The sequence below is a fragment of the Schistocerca piceifrons genome, unplaced genomic scaffold (assembly GCF_021461385.2).
Source record: "Schistocerca piceifrons isolate TAMUIC-IGC-003096 unplaced genomic scaffold, iqSchPice1.1 HiC_scaffold_608, whole genome shotgun sequence".
Taxonomy (NCBI): domain Eukaryota; kingdom Metazoa; phylum Arthropoda; class Insecta; order Orthoptera; family Acrididae; genus Schistocerca; species Schistocerca piceifrons.
The window spans coordinates 110,163-126,450 of NW_025728849.1; the positions used below are offsets into that span (position 1 = coordinate 110,163).

Sequence of the window (16,288 nt, forward strand, 5' to 3'; positions counted from 1 at the left end):
ACTGCACTCTTTGGCTCAGCGTCAGGTTCCGGTTCGCGTGTATCCTCACGAGCCCTCTCGTTGTGTTCAAGACGCTGCGCCAGTTTTGTGCTGCCATTTTCAAAGGGCACTGCTGTAGTTCCACTCCGAGTGCCCTATGGTTGTTTGTCACTCGGTACCACTGTCTCGCTGGTCGCAGTCTGCCGTTGCCTATTGGTAGTAGCACTGTCTTCGTCGGATTCGTTTTGGCACCTGAAGCCTTTTCGAAGGATTCCATGATAGGCTGGATTATTCCTAGTTCTTCTTCGTTTTGGATGAATATGCCCATGTCGTCAGCATAGGCCGTGCATACGATGTTTGTTGCACCCATTGTGTATCCTCCGATTTCGGCTGTTAGTTTTCGTAGTAGTGGGTCGAGGGCTATTGTGAAAAGTGCCATCGATAATGGACATCCTTGCCTGACGGATCTTCCCAGTCTTATTGACTTGGAAGTCCATCCGTTTACTGTTATTTTTGAGGTGGCATTTGTAATGACGTTCTTGATTGTTCTTCCGAATTTTGGTCCGAATCCGAGGCGTGCGAGCACCCGGTGTTCCCAGGCGGTCACCCATCCAAGTACTAACCGGGCCCGATGTTGCTTAACTTCGGTGATCGGACGAGAACCGGTGTATTCAACATGGTATGGCCGTTGGCGCCCTTATACTGTAGCCGCACGACAGAAGACGCCTCTGCCTCTTCTCCCAACACACACAATCGCAGTTTTCGGTGACACATTTGACGCAGAGCACGTCCTTCCGCAACAGCTGGAGCCTCGAAGGCGGCGCCGAGTGCGCGTCCGGCGTCTCAGAGGCGTCTGCCGGACTGGCGGGCGCGCCGCGCCGCCACTTGCGTGAGACACGCGGCTGCTCGGTGCGCCGCCCGTCATTCGTTTCGCTTGGTGCGTGCGGCGTCCGACACTCGCGGGCGACGCATCTTGTTCCCGTTATCCGGCGGGGGGCTGTGCGGGGTGTAGCAGTGTCCTGCTGGAGGGCGCCCCCGGCAGCTTCCTCACCTGACACACGCCGCGCGGCTCGCGTCCAGGTATTTGCGTGATCTGTGCAGTGCATTCGCACCTCTCCCCTTCCGTCCCGACTTGTCCCGACTTTGCTCGACTGCCGCTCGCTGCCGCTCGGGTCGTGGCCCATATGACAGCACAAGCACGAGAAACATCTGCGAGACGGCCGTGGGCCTAACGGGCGTGTCCGAGACGCCGTTTGCGGCCAGTAGACCTGTGCAAAGGTGCGAAAACAGGGACACAAGGCACAGGAGGGTCGCCAAAGCATCCTTCTCTTCTAGCGACGAAAGATACATTTTTGTTTACAAGTTTGCAGTCGTACGCTGCTACAAAACAATAAGCAGCCCTGACGTATTTCAGAACATATCTGTCGGTTCATACCGTTTTGTTATCTTCAGGCACTTTTAAGAAATCTTCCTTGGCACATTCTTCTTCCAACTGAGGCCATTCATATCGTATGTTATGTTTATTACAGTCATTTATTTTCATTTTTTTTTTTTTTTTTTCCTTCTGTGGAGTTTTGCACTGCTACGAAACAGTAGGTGGCCCTGACTCATTTCAGGTCACATCTGTCGATTCGTAGTGTTTCGTTATTTTCAAGGCATTCCTAGCACGTTGAAAATGCTTAAGGAAGCACGTTTGTCGCAAAAGAAAGGTAGTATGAAAAGAGGGCTGGCAGGGATAGCGGCGTAAAAAGGAGAAAATGAAGGGGAGCCAACAGCACCTTTTTTTTTTTTTTTTTTTAAACGTATATAAACTTTTATTTACAATTTTTAACAATTACATATCTTTACATGAAATTGTATATTTTCTCGTTTTCAGTTCTGATTGTTCTTTTAGTAGTCTCTTGGCTTAGTTACAACACTTTTATTCACTGAGTGTCCTTTATATAAGTTTTTCCCTTCAATGTTTATGGTTTTTTATACATAAAAAAGAAACTGCATTACTTTGATTTTTTTTATAAATTGAATTTAAATTAATTTTAAGTTTTTTTTTTTTTTTCCCCCGTATGGTATTTGAATACACCTATTTTGGCATGTTCGCTATGTGTTTGCCAAAGGCTAAAGGAGAATATGGGCCAGAACATCTATGTGCATAAATGATGAATGGGGAAGTTATTTAGTGTACTGTGTGAGAGTGGACGCAACAGTTCCACGGAAAATTTGGGGCAGAGAAAGTCTAAAGTTAGAATTTTTGTAAATCGCAAAGGGGTATGCAACGTTTTGGCACATGATGCGCCGAACTTTATAAATGTATATAACTATATCTATACACACGGATACATCAAAGGAATAAACACAGACAAACACAAAAAAAACCTACAAAACAACAACAAAAAAAATGATTATAGAAGAGAGAGAGAGAGACAGAGAGAGAGAGAGAGAGAGAGAGAGAGAGAGAGAGGGGAAAAAAAAACGTACCTTGAATGGAGATGGCGAGAGTACACATTAATTACATGAAATACACTGTTTGACATTTCGCTGTTACCTTGGAACACGTCTTGTATCCTTTGCACTAAATTAAAAACTGATCATTTCCTTTTGCCTGCTTTATTTGGCTATTGGGCACTGGACACTGTATGGCTATGATTGGCACACGTCACTCTCACTTTGGCACTGCTACACGTACCCACTTTCACTCTGCGCGCATTTTCACAACACTTTCGCAATGCACCACTCTTGCCGTCGGGGCTTTGGAGGGATTGGTGGGCGAAGTCCTCAGCGACTGGGGTGTGGGTGTTGTGGGAGGGCGTCGGTCACGTCGTGTTGAAGGCGTCTCGGAAGGCGGCGTCCAGCGGGACCTGCAGGAAGTTCTGGAAGGTCTCTCGGTACTTGGAGCGTTGTTTGGCCCTCCTGTGTTCCTCCCACAGGTCCGTGAGGAACTGCGCCTTGTCGGTCTGCCGTTTCGTGACGATGGCGTGTGCCGTCATGGCGATGATCCACATTGTGGCCAGGCGTTTCGCTTTGGGGAAAGGCTTCGCGTCCGGGACAGTGACAGCTGAGACATGTATCGCCCTCTCGTCGGTTCTGTTGATGTGGGCGATCATTTTTCTCGCTGCCGCCCATATTTCCCCGCTCTCTCTGCAGCCAAAACGATGCTCGATGGTGTCGGTCTGGTTGCAGAGCTCGCAGTTTGGGGATTCCCGCATTTTTATGCGTGCCAGTTTTTCGTTTGTCGGCACTGTTTTGTGGATGATTTTATACCACGTGTCCCTGGCGTGCTCAGGAAGTGTCCGTTCCGAGACATTCTTCCAGACCTGTGGCCAGTCATGGTCTGGAAAACTCGTCTCTATTTTGGACTTTCTTGCCTTCCCCCTCAGAGCGCTGTAGATGTTCCTCGCCGTTCTTTGCTGTGGGTTGGCAACGACCGCGGTGATGTAACTCTTGTCGATTGCCATCTGTTTTATGTGCCGCAACTTGAATGGTATGTTCGTAGTGTCTACAGGAGCCTCTTCAGATTCAGGTTTATATTGGTTTATCAGGCTGGACGTTATACTGTTGTTGTTCTGGTTTGCCATTTTCATCGCACGGTGTAGAAGCAGTGCCGCGCATTTCGTCTTAACGTCAGTCAGACCAAGTCCGCCTTCGTCCCTTGACAGGAAACACGTCGCCTGGGAGACCTTGAAGATTTCCCGCCTCCACAGCAAGTAGTACGCCGCACTTCCTATCGCTCGCGCAATTTCCGTCGGAGCACATAGTATTTGCGCCATGTACCACGCTTTCGACAGGATTGTTTCGTTTACTAACTGCACTCTTTGGCTCAGCGTCAGGTTCCGGTTCGCGTGTATCCTCACGAGCCCTCTCGTTGTGTTCAAGACGCTGCGCCAGTTTTGTGCTGCCATTTTCAAAGGGCACTGCTGTAGTTCCACTCCGAGTGCCCTATGGTTGTTTGTCACTCGGTACCACTGTCTCGCTGGTCGCAGTCTGCCGTTGCCTATTGGTAGTAGCACTGTCTTCGTCGGATTCGTTTTGGCACCTGAAGCCTTTTCGAAGGATTCCATGATAGGCTGGATTATTCCTAGTTCTTCTTCGTTTTGGATGAATATGCCCATGTCGTCAGCATAGGCCGTGCATACGATGTTTGTTGCACCCATTGTGTATCCTCCGATTTCGGCTGTTAGTTTTCGTAGTAGTGGGTCGAGGGCTATTGTGAAAAGTGCCATCGATAATGGACATCCTTGCCTGACGGATCTTCCCAGTCTTATTGACTTGGAAGTCCATCCGTTTACTGTTATTTTTGAGGTGGCATTTGTAATGACGTTCTTGATTGTTCTTCCGAATTTTGGTCCGAATCCGAGGCGTGCGAGCACCCGGTGTTCCCAGGCGGTCACCCATCCAAGTACTAACCGGGCCCGATGTTGCTTAACTTCGGTGATCGGACGAGAACCGGTGTATTCAACATGGTATGGCCGTTGGCGCCCTTATACTGTAGCCGCACGACAGAAGACGCCTCTGCCTCTTCTCCCAACACACACAATCGCAGTTTTCGGTGACACATTTGACGCAGAGCACGTCCTTCCGCAACAGCTGGAGCCTCGAAGGCGGCGCCGAGTGCGCGTCCGGCGTCTCAGAGGCGTCTGCCGGACTGGCGGGCGCGCCGCGCCGCCACTTGCGTGAGACACGCGGCTGCTCGGTGCGCCGCCCGTCATTCGTTTCGCTTGGTGCGTGCGGCGTCCGACACTCGCGGGCGACGCATCTTGTTCCCGTTATCCGGCGGGGGGCTGTGCGGGGTGTAGCAGTGTCCTGCTGGAGGGCGCCCCCGGCAGCTTCCTCACCTGACACACGCCGCGCGGCTCGCGTCCAGGTATTTGCGTGATCTGTGCAGTGCATTCGCACCTCTCCCCTTCCGTCCCGACTTGTCCCGACTTTGCTCGACTGCCGCTCGCTGCCGCTCGGGTCGTGGCCCATATGACAGCACAAGCACGAGAAACATCTGCGAGACGGCCGTGGGCCTAACGGGCGTGTCCGAGACGCCGTTTGCGGCCAGTAGACCTGTGCAAAGGTGCGAAAACAGGGACACAAGGCACAGGAGGGTCGCCAAAGCATCCTTCTCTTCTAGCGACGAAAGATACATTTTTGTTTACAAGTTTGCAGTCGTACGCTGCTACAAAACAATAAGCAGCCCTGACGTATTTCAGAACATATCTGTCGGTTCATACCGTTTTGTTATCTTCAGGCACTTTTAAGAAATCTTCCTTGGCACATTCTTCTTCCAACTGAGGCCATTCATATCGTATGTTATGTTTATTACAGTCATTTATTTTCATTTTTTTTTTTTTTTTTTCCTTCTGTGGAGTTTTGCACTGCTACGAAACAGTAGGTGGCCCTGACTCATTTCAGGTCACATCTGTCGATTCGTAGTGTTTCGTTATTTTCAAGGCATTCCTAGCACGTTGAAAATGCTTAAGGAAGCACGTTTGTCGCAAAAGAAAGGTAGTATGAAAAGAGGGCTGGCAGGGATAGCGGCGTAAAAAGGAGAAAATGAAGGGGAGCCAACAGCACCTTTTTTTTTTTTTTTTTTTAAACGTATATAAACTTTTATTTACAATTTTTAACAATTACATATCTTTACATGAAATTGTATATTTTCTCGTTTTCAGTTCTGATTGTTCTTTTAGTAGTCTCTTGGCTTAGTTACAACACTTTTATTCACTGAGTGTCCTTTATATAAGTTTTTCCCTTCAATGTTTATGGTTTTTTATACATAAAAAAGAAACTGCATTACTTTGATTTTTTTTATAAATTGAATTTAAATTAATTTTAAGTTTTTTTTTTTTTTTCCCCCGTATGGTATTTGAATACACCTATTTTGGCATGTTCGCTATGTGTTTGCCAAAGGCTAAAGGAGAATATGGGCCAGAACATCTATGTGCATAAATGATGAATGGGGAAGTTATTTAGTGTACTGTGTGAGAGTGGACGCAACAGTTCCACGGAAAATTTGGGGCAGAGAAAGTCTAAAGTTAGAATTTTTGTAAATCGCAAAGGGGTATGCAACGTTTTGGCACATGATGCGCCGAACTTTATAAATGTATATAACTATATCTATACACACGGATACATCAAAGGAATAAACACAGACAAACACAAAAAAAACCTACAAAACAACAACAAAAAAAATGATTATAGAAGAGAGAGAGAGAGACAGAGAGAGAGAGAGAGAGAGAGAGAGAGAGAGAGAGGGGAAAAAAAAACGTACCTTGAATGGAGATGGCGAGAGTACACATTAATTACATGAAATACACTGTTTGACATTTCGCTGTTACCTTGGAACACGTCTTGTATCCTTTGCACTAAATTAAAAACTGATCATTTCCTTTTGCCTGCTTTATTTGGCTATTGGGCACTGGACACTGTATGGCTATGATTGGCACACGTCACTCTCACTTTGGCACTGCTACACGTACCCACTTTCACTCTGCGCGCATTTTCACAACACTTTCGCAATGCACCACTCTTGCCGTCGGGGCTTTGGAGGGATTGGTGGGCGAAGTCCTCAGCGACTGGGGTGTGGGTGTTGTGGGAGGGCGTCGGTCACGTCGTGTTGAAGGCGTCTCGGAAGGCGGCGTCCAGCGGGACCTGCAGGAAGTTCTGGAAGGTCTCTCGGTACTTGGAGCGTTGTTTGGCCCTCCTGTGTTCCTCCCACAGGTCCGTGAGGAACTGCGCCTTGTCGGTCTGCCGTTTCGTGACGATGGCGTGTGCCGTCATGGCGATGATCCACATTGTGGCCAGGCGTTTCGCTTTGGGGAAAGGCTTCGCGTCCGGGACAGTGACAGCTGAGACATGTATCGCCCTCTCGTCGGTTCTGTTGATGTGGGCGATCATTTTTCTCGCTGCCGCCCATATTTCCCCGCTCTCTCTGCAGCCAAAACGATGCTCGATGGTGTCGGTCTGGTTGCAGAGCTCGCAGTTTGGGGATTCCCGCATTTTTATGCGTGCCAGTTTTTCGTTTGTCGGCACTGTTTTGTGGATGATTTTATACCACGTGTCCCTGGCGTGCTCAGGAAGTGTCCGTTCCGAGACATTCTTCCAGACCTGTGGCCAGTCATGGTCTGGAAAACTCGTCTCTATTTTGGACTTTCTTGCCTTCCCCCTCAGAGCGCTGTAGATGTTCCTCGCCGTTCTTTGCTGTGGGTTGGCAACGACCGCGGTGATGTAACTCTTGTCGATTGCCATCTGTTTTATGTGCCGCAACTTGAATGGTATGTTCGTAGTGTCTACAGGAGCCTCTTCAGATTCAGGTTTATATTGGTTTATCAGGCTGGACGTTATACTGTTGTTGTTCTGGTTTGCCATTTTCATCGCACGGTGTAGAAGCAGTGCCGCGCATTTCGTCTTAACGTCAGTCAGACCAAGTCCGCCTTCGTCCCTTGACAGGAAACACGTCGCCTGGGAGACCTTGAAGATTTCCCGCCTCCACAGCAAGTAGTACGCCGCACTTCCTATCGCTCGCGCAATTTCCGTCGGAGCACATAGTATTTGCGCCATGTACCACGCTTTCGACAGGATTGTTTCGTTTACTAACTGCACTCTTTGGCTCAGCGTCAGGTTCCGGTTCGCGTGTATCCTCACGAGCCCTCTCGTTGTGTTCAAGACGCTGCGCCAGTTTTGTGCTGCCATTTTCAAAGGGCACTGCTGTAGTTCCACTCCGAGTGCCCTATGGTTGTTTGTCACTCGGTACCACTGTCTCGCTGGTCGCAGTCTGCCGTTGCCTATTGGTAGTAGCACTGTCTTCGTCGGATTCGTTTTGGCACCTGAAGCCTTTTCGAAGGATTCCATGATAGGCTGGATTATTCCTAGTTCTTCTTCGTTTTGGATGAATATGCCCATGTCGTCAGCATAGGCCGTGCATACGATGTTTGTTGCACCCATTGTGTATCCTCCGATTTCGGCTGTTAGTTTTCGTAGTAGTGGGTCGAGGGCTATTGTGAAAAGTGCCATCGATAATGGACATCCTTGCCTGACGGATCTTCCCAGTCTTATTGACTTGGAAGTCCATCCGTTTACTGTTATTTTTGAGGTGGCATTTGTAATGACGTTCTTGATTGTTCTTCCGAATTTTGGTCCGAATCCGAGGCGTGCGAGCACCCGGTGTTCCCAGGCGGTCACCCATCCAAGTACTAACCGGGCCCGATGTTGCTTAACTTCGGTGATCGGACGAGAACCGGTGTATTCAACATGGTATGGCCGTTGGCGCCCTTATACTGTAGCCGCACGACAGAAGACGCCTCTGCCTCTTCTCCCAACACACACAATCGCAGTTTTCGGTGACACATTTGACGCAGAGCACGTCCTTCCGCAACAGCTGGAGCCTCGAAGGCGGCGCCGAGTGCGCGTCCGGCGTCTCAGAGGCGTCTGCCGGACTGGCGGGCGCGCCGCGCCGCCACTTGCGTGAGACACGCGGCTGCTCGGTGCGCCGCCCGTCATTCGTTTCGCTTGGTGCGTGCGGCGTCCGACACTCGCGGGCGACGCATCTTGTTCCCGTTATCCGGCGGGGGGCTGTGCGGGGTGTAGCAGTGTCCTGCTGGAGGGCGCCCCCGGCAGCTTCCTCACCTGACACACGCCGCGCGGCTCGCGTCCAGGTATTTGCGTGATCTGTGCAGTGCATTCGCACCTCTCCCCTTCCGTCCCGACTTGTCCCGACTTTGCTCGACTGCCGCTCGCTGCCGCTCGGGTCGTGGCCCATATGACAGCACAAGCACGAGAAACATCTGCGAGACGGCCGTGGGCCTAACGGGCGTGTCCGAGACGCCGTTTGCGGCCAGTAGACCTGTGCAAAGGTGCGAAAACAGGGACACAAGGCACAGGAGGGTCGCCAAAGCATCCTTCTCTTCTAGCGACGAAAGATACATTTTTGTTTACAAGTTTGCAGTCGTACGCTGCTACAAAACAATAAGCAGCCCTGACGTATTTCAGAACATATCTGTCGGTTCATACCGTTTTGTTATCTTCAGGCACTTTTAAGAAATCTTCCTTGGCACATTCTTCTTCCAACTGAGGCCATTCATATCGTATGTTATGTTTATTACAGTCATTTATTTTCATTTTTTTTTTTTTTTTCCTTCTGTGGAGTTTTGCACTGCTACGAAACAGTAGGTGGCCCTGACTCATTTCAGGTCACATCTGTCGATTCGTAGTGTTTCGTTATTTTCAAGGCATTCCTAGCACGTTGAAAATGCTTAAGGAAGCACGTTTGTCGCAAAAGAAAGGTAGTATGAAAAGAGGGCTGGCAGGGATAGCGGCGTAAAAAGGAGAAAATGAAGGGGAGCCAACAGCACCTTTTTTTTTTTTTTTTTTTAAACGTATATAAACTTTTATTTACAATTTTTAACAATTACATATCTTTACATGAAATTGTATATTTTCTCGTTTTCAGTTCTGATTGTTCTTTTAGTAGTCTCTTGGCTTAGTTACAACACTTTTATTCACTGAGTGTCCTTTATATAAGTTCTTCCCTTCAATGTTTATGGTTTTTTATACATAAAAAAGAAACTGCATTACTTTGATTTTTTTTATAAATTGAATTTAAATTAATTTTAAGTTTTTTTTTTTTTTTCCCCCGTATGGTATTTGAATACACCTATTTTGGCATGTTCGCTATGTGTTTGCCAAAGGCTAAAGGAGAATATGGGCCAGAACATCTATGTGCATAAATGATGAATGGGGAAGTTATTTAGTGTACTGTGTGAGAGTGGACGCAACAGTTCCACGGAAAATTTGGGGCAGAGAAAGTCTAAAGTTAGAATTTTTGTAAATCGCAAAGGGGTATGCAACGTTTTGGCACATGATGCGCCGAACTTTATAAATGTATATAACTATATCTATACACACGGATACATCAAAGGAATAAACACAGACAAACACAAAAAAAACCTACAAAACAACAACAAAAAAATGATTATAGAAGAGAGAGAGAGAGACAGAGAGAGAGAGAGAGAGAGAGAGAGAGAGAGAGAGAGGGGAAAAAAAAACGTACCTTGAATGGAGATGGCGAGAGTACACATTAATTACATGAAATACACTGTTTGACATTTCGCTGTTACCTTGGAACACGTCTTGTATCCTTTGCACTAAATTAAAAACTGATCATTTCCTTTTGCCTGCTTTATTTGGCTATTGGGCACTGGACACTGTATGGCTATGATTGGCACACGTCACTCTCACTTTGGCACTGCTACACGTACCCACTTTCACTCTGCGCGCATTTTCACAACACTTTCGCAATGCACCACTCTTGCCGTCGGGGCTTTGGAGGGATTGGTGGGCGAAGTCCTCAGCGACTGGGGTGTGGGTGTTGTGGGAGGGCGTCGGTCACGTCGTGTTGAAGGCGTCTCGGAAGGCGGCGTCCAGCGGGACCTGCAGGAAGTTCTGGAAGGTCTCTCGGTACTTGGAGCGTTGTTTGGCCCTCCTGTGTTCCTCCCACAGGTCCGTGAGGAACTGCGCCTTGTCGGTCTGCCGTTTCGTGACGATGGCGTGTGCCGTCATGGCGATGATCCACATTGTGGCCAGGCGTTTCGCTTTGGGGAAAGGCTTCGCGTCCGGGACAGTGACAGCTGAGACATGTATCGCCCTCTCGTCGGTTCTGTTGATGTGGGCGATCATTTTTCTCGCTGCCGCCCATATTTCCCCGCTCTCTCTGCAGCCAAAACGATGCTCGATGGTGTCGGTCTGGTTGCAGAGCTCGCAGTTTGGGGATTCCCGCATTTTTATGCGTGCCAGTTTTTCGTTTGTCGGCACTGTTTTGTGGATGATTTTATACCACGTGTCCCTGGCGTGCTCAGGAAGTGTCCGTTCCGAGACATTCTTCCAGACCTGTGGCCAGTCATGGTCTGGAAAACTCGTCTCTATTTTGGACTTTCTTGCCTTCCCCCTCAGAGCGCTGTAGATGTTCCTCGCCGTTCTTTGCTGTGGGTTGGCAACGACCGCGGTGATGTAACTCTTGTCGATTGCCATCTGTTTTATGTGCCGCAACTTGAATGGTATGTTCGTAGTGTCTACAGGAGCCTCTTCAGATTCAGGTTTATATTGGTTTATCAGGCTGGACGTTATACTGTTGTTGTTCTGGTTTGCCATTTTCATCGCACGGTGTAGAAGCAGTGCCGCGCATTTCGTCTTAACGTCAGTCAGACCAAGTCCGCCTTCGTCCCTTGACAGGAAACACGTCGCCTGGGAGACCTTGAAGATTTCCCGCCTCCACAGCAAGTAGTACGCCGCACTTCCTATCGCTCGCGCAATTTCCGTCGGAGCACATAGTATTTGCGCCATGTACCACGCTTTCGACAGGATTGTTTCGTTTACTAACTGCACTCTTTGGCTCAGCGTCAGGTTCCGGTTCGCGTGTATCCTCACGAGCCCTCTCGTTGTGTTCAAGACGCTGCGCCAGTTTTGTGCTGCCATTTTCAAAGGGCACTGCTGTAGTTCCACTCCGAGTGCCCTATGGTTGTTTGTCACTCGGTACCACTGTCTCGCTGGTCGCAGTCTGCCGTTGCCTATTGGTAGTAGCACTGTCTTCGTCGGATTCGTTTTGGCACCTGAAGCCTTTTCGAAGGATTCCATGATAGGCTGGATTATTCCTAGTTCTTCTTCGTTTTGGATGAATATGCCCATGTCGTCAGCATAGGCCGTGCATACGATGTTTGTTGCACCCATTGTGTATCCTCCGATTTCGGCTGTTAGTTTTCGTAGTAGTGGGTCGAGGGCTATTGTGAAAAGTGCCATCGATAATGGACATCCTTGCCTGACGGATCTTCCCAGTCTTATTGACTTGGAAGTCCATCCGTTTACTGTTATTTTTGAGGTGGCATTTGTAATGACGTTCTTGATTGTTCTTCCGAATTTTGGTCCGAATCCGAGGCGTGCGAGCACCCGGTGTTCCCAGGCGGTCACCCATCCAAGTACTAACCGGGCCCGATGTTGCTTAACTTCGGTGATCGGACGAGAACCGGTGTATTCAACATGGTATGGCCGTTGGCGCCCTTATACTGTAGCCGCACGACAGAAGACGCCTCTGCCTCTTCTCCCAACACACACAATCGCAGTTTTCGGTGACACATTTGACGCAGAGCACGTCCTTCCGCAACAGCTGGAGCCTCGAAGGCGGCGCCGAGTGCGCGTCCGGCGTCTCAGAAGCGTCTGCCGGACTGGCGGGCGCGCCGCGCCGCCACTTGCGTGAGACACGCGGCTGCTCGGTGCGCCGCCCGTCATTCGTTTCGCTTGGTGCGTGCGGCGTCCGACACTCGCGGGCGACGCATCTTGTTCCCGTTATCCGGCGGGGGGCTGTGCGGGGTGTAGCAGTGTCCTGCTGGAGGGCGCCCCCGGCAGCTTCCTCACCTGACACACGCCGCGCGGCTCGCGTCCAGGTATTTGCGTGATCTGTGCAGTGCATTCGCACCTCTCCCCTTCCGTCCCGACTTGTCCCGACTTTGCTCGACTGCCGCTCGCTGCCGCTCGGGTCGTGGCCCATATGACAGCACAAGCACGAGAAACATCTGCGAGACGGCCGTGGGCCTAACGGGCGTGTCCGAGACGCCGTTTGCGGCCAGTAGACCTGTGCAAAGGTGCGAAAACAGGGACACAAGGCACAGGAGGGTCGCCAAAGCATCCTTCTCTTCTAGCGACGAAAGATACATTTTTGTTTACAAGTTTGCAGTCGTACGCTGCTACAAAACAATAAGCAGCCCTGACGTATTTCAGAACATATCTGTCGGTTCATACCGTTTTGTTATCTTCAGGCACTTTTAAGAAATCTTCCTTGGCACATTCTTCTTCCAACTGAGGCCATTCATATCGTATGTTATGTTTATTACAGTCATTTATTTTCATTTTTTTTTTTTTTTTTCCTTCTGTGGAGTTTTGCACTGCTACGAAACAGTAGGTGGCCCTGACTCATTTCAGGTCACATCTGTCGATTCGTAGTGTTTCGTTATTTTCAAGGCATTCCTAGCACGTTGAAAATGCTTAAGGAAGCACGTTTGTCGCAAAAGAAAGGTAGTATGAAAAGAGGGCTGGCAGGGATAGCGGCGTAAAAAGGAGAAAATGAAGGGGAGCCAACAGCACCTTTTTTTTTTTTTTTTTTTTAAACGTATATAAACTTTTATTTACAATTTTTAACAATTACATATCTTTACATGAAATTGTATATTTTCTCGTTTTCAGTTCTGATTGTTCTTTTAGTAGTCTCTTGGCTTAGTTACAACACTTTTATTCACTGAGTGTCCTTTATATAAGTTTTTCCCTTCAATGTTTATGGTTTTTTATACATAAAAAAGAAACTGCATTACTTTGATTTTTTTTATAAATTGAATTTAAATTAATTTTAAGTTTTTTTTTTTTTCCCCCGTATGGTATTTGAATACACCTATTTTGGCATGTTCGCTATGTGTTTGCCAAAGGCTAAAGGAGAATATGGGCCAGAACATCTATGTGCATAAATGATGAATGGGGAAGTTATTTAGTGTACTGTGTGAGAGTGGACGCAACAGTTCCACGGAAAATTTGGGGCAGAGAAAGTCTAAAGTTAGAATTTTTGTAAATCGCAAAGGGGTATGCAACGTTTTGGCACATGATGCGCCGAACTTTATAAATGTATATAACTATATCTATACACACGGATACATCAAAGGAATAAACACAGACAAACACAAAAAAAACCTACAAAACAACAACAAAAAAAATGATTATAGAAGAGAGAGAGAGAGACAGAGAGAGAGAGAGAGAGAGAGAGAGAGAGAGAGAGAGGGGAAAAAAAAACGTACCTTGAATGGAGATGGCGAGAGTACACATTAATTACATGAAATACACTGTTTGACATTTCGCTGTTACCTTGGAACACGTCTTGTATCCTTTGCACTAAATTAAAAACTGATCATTTCCTTTTGCCTGCTTTATTTGGCTATTGGGCACTGGACACTGTATGGCTATGATTGGCACACGTCACTCTCACTTTGGCACTGCTACACGTACCCACTTTCACTCTGCGCGCATTTTCACAACACTTTCGCAATGCACCACTCTTGCCGTCGGGGCTTTGGAGGGATTGGTGGGCGAAGTCCTCAGCGACTGGGGTGTGGGTGTTGTGGGAGGGCGTCGGTCACGTCGTGTTGAAGGCGTCTCGGAAGGCGGCGTCCAGCGGGACCTGCAGGAAGTTCTGGAAGGTCTCTCGGTACTTGGAGCGTTGTTTGGCCCTCCTGTGTTCCTCCCACAGGTCCGTGAGGAACTGCGCCTTGTCGGTCTGCCGTTTCGTGACGATGGCGTGTGCCGTCATGGCGATGATCCACATTGTGGCCAGGCGTTTCGCTTTGGGGAAAGGCTTCGCGTCCGGGACAGTGACAGCTGAGACATGTATCGCCCTCTCGTCGGTTCTGTTGATGTGGGCGATCATTTTTCTCGCTGCCGCCCATATTTCCCCGCTCTCTCTGCAGCCAAAACGATGCTCGATGGTGTCGGTCTGGTTGCAGAGCTCGCAGTTTGGGGATTCCCGCATTTTTATGCGTGCCAGTTTTTCGTTTGTCGGCACTGTTTTGTGGATGATTTTATACCACGTGTCCCTGGCGTGCTCAGGAAGTGTCCGTTCCGAGACATTCTTCCAGACCTGTGGCCAGTCATGGTCTGGAAAACTCGTCTCTATTTTGGACTTTCTTGCCTTCCCCCTCAGAGCGCTGTAGATGTTCCTCGCCGTTCTTTGCTGTGGGTTGGCAACGACCGCGGTGATGTAACTCTTGTCGATTGCCATCTGTTTTATGTGCCGCAACTTGAATGGTATGTTCGTAGTGTCTACAGGAGCCTCTTCAGATTCAGGTTTATATTGGTTTATCAGGCTGGACGTTATACTGTTGTTGTTCTGGTTTGCCATTTTCATCGCACGGTGTAGAAGCAGTGCCGCGCATTTCGTCTTAACGTCAGTCAGACCAAGTCCGCCTTCGTCCCTTGACAGGAAACACGTCGCCTGGGAGACCTTGAAGATTTCCCGCCTCCACAGCAAGTAGTACGCCGCACTTCCTATCGCTCGCGCAATTTCCGTCGGAGCACATAGTATTTGCGCCATGTACCACGCTTTCGACAGGATTGTTTCGTTTACTAACTGCACTCTTTGGCTCAGCGTCAGGTTCCGGTTCGCGTGTATCCTCACGAGCCCTCTCGTTGTGTTCAAGACGCTGCGCCAGTTTTGTGCTGCCATTTTCAAAGGGCACTGCTGTAGTTCCACTCCGAGTGCCCTATGGTTGTTTGTCACTCGGTACCACTGTCTCGCTGGTCGCAGTCTGCCGTTGCCTATTGGTAGTAGCACTGTCTTCGTCGGATTCGTTTTGGCACCTGAAGCCTTTTCGAAGGATTCCATGATAGGCTGGATTATTCCTAGTTCTTCTTCGTTTTGGATGAATATGCCCATGTCGTCAGCATAGGCCGTGCATACGATGTTTGTTGCACCCATTGTGTATCCTCCGATTTCGGCTGTTAGTTTTCGTAGTAGTGGGTCGAGGGCTATTGTGAAAAGTGCCATCGATAATGGACATCCTTGCCTGACGGATCTTCCCAGTCTTATTGACTTGGAAGTCCATCCGTTTACTGTTATTTTTGAGGTGGCATTTGTAATGACGTTCTTGATTGTTCTTCCGAATTTTGGTCCGAATCCGAGGCGTGCGAGCACCCGGTGTTCCCAGGCGGTCACCCATCCAAGTACTAACCGGGCCCGATGTTGCTTAACTTCGGTGATCGGACGAGAACCGGTGTATTCAACATGGTATGGCCGTTGGCGCCCTTATACTGTAGCCGCACGACAGAAGACGCCTCTGCCTCTTCTCCCAACACACACAATCGCAGTTTTCGGTGACACATTTGACGCAGAGCACGTCCTTCCGCAACAGCTGGAGCCTCGAAGGCGGCGCCGAGTGCGCGTCCGGCGTCTCAGAGGCGTCTGCCGGACTGGCGGGCGCGCCGCGCCGCCACTTGCGTGAGACACGCGGCTGCTCGGTGCGCCGCCCGTCATTCGTTTCGCTTGGTGCGTGCGGCGTCCGACACTCGCGGGCGACGCATCTTGTTCCCGTTATCCGGCGGGGGGCTGTGCGGGGTGTAGCAGTGTCCTGCTGGAGGGCGCCCCCGGCAGCTTCCTCACCTGACACACGCCGCGCGGCTCGCGTCCAGGTATTTGCGTGATCTGTGCAGTGCATTCGCACCTCTCCCCTTCCGTCCCGACTTGTCCCGACTTTGCTCGACTGCCGCTCGCTGCCGCTCGGGTCGTGGCCCATATGACAGCACAAGC

General features: G+C 49.2%; 5 non-coding genes across 5 annotated transcripts; all 5 read right to left on the reverse strand.

Moving 5' to 3' along the window:
- Positions 1-552: 552 nt before the first annotated feature.
- On the reverse strand, positions 553-672 carry LOC124762854. Its single transcript, XR_007012593.1, has one exon. It is a non-coding gene; the product is annotated as a 5S ribosomal RNA (ribosomal RNA).
- Positions 673-4,330: 3,658 nt separating this feature from the next.
- On the reverse strand, positions 4,331-4,450 carry LOC124762856. Its single transcript, XR_007012594.1, has one exon. It is a non-coding gene; the product is annotated as a 5S ribosomal RNA (ribosomal RNA).
- Positions 4,451-8,108: 3,658 nt separating this feature from the next.
- On the reverse strand, positions 8,109-8,228 carry LOC124762857. The gene has a single exon (XR_007012595.1). It is a non-coding gene; the product is annotated as a 5S ribosomal RNA (ribosomal RNA).
- Positions 8,229-11,885: 3,657 nt separating this feature from the next.
- LOC124762858 lies at positions 11,886-12,005 on the reverse strand. The gene has a single exon (XR_007012596.1). It is a non-coding gene; the product is annotated as a 5S ribosomal RNA (ribosomal RNA).
- A 3,658-nt stretch (positions 12,006-15,663) lies between these two features.
- On the reverse strand, positions 15,664-15,783 carry LOC124762859. Its single transcript, XR_007012597.1, has one exon. It is a non-coding gene; the product is annotated as a 5S ribosomal RNA (ribosomal RNA).
- Between the last annotated feature and the right edge of the window lie 505 nt (positions 15,784-16,288).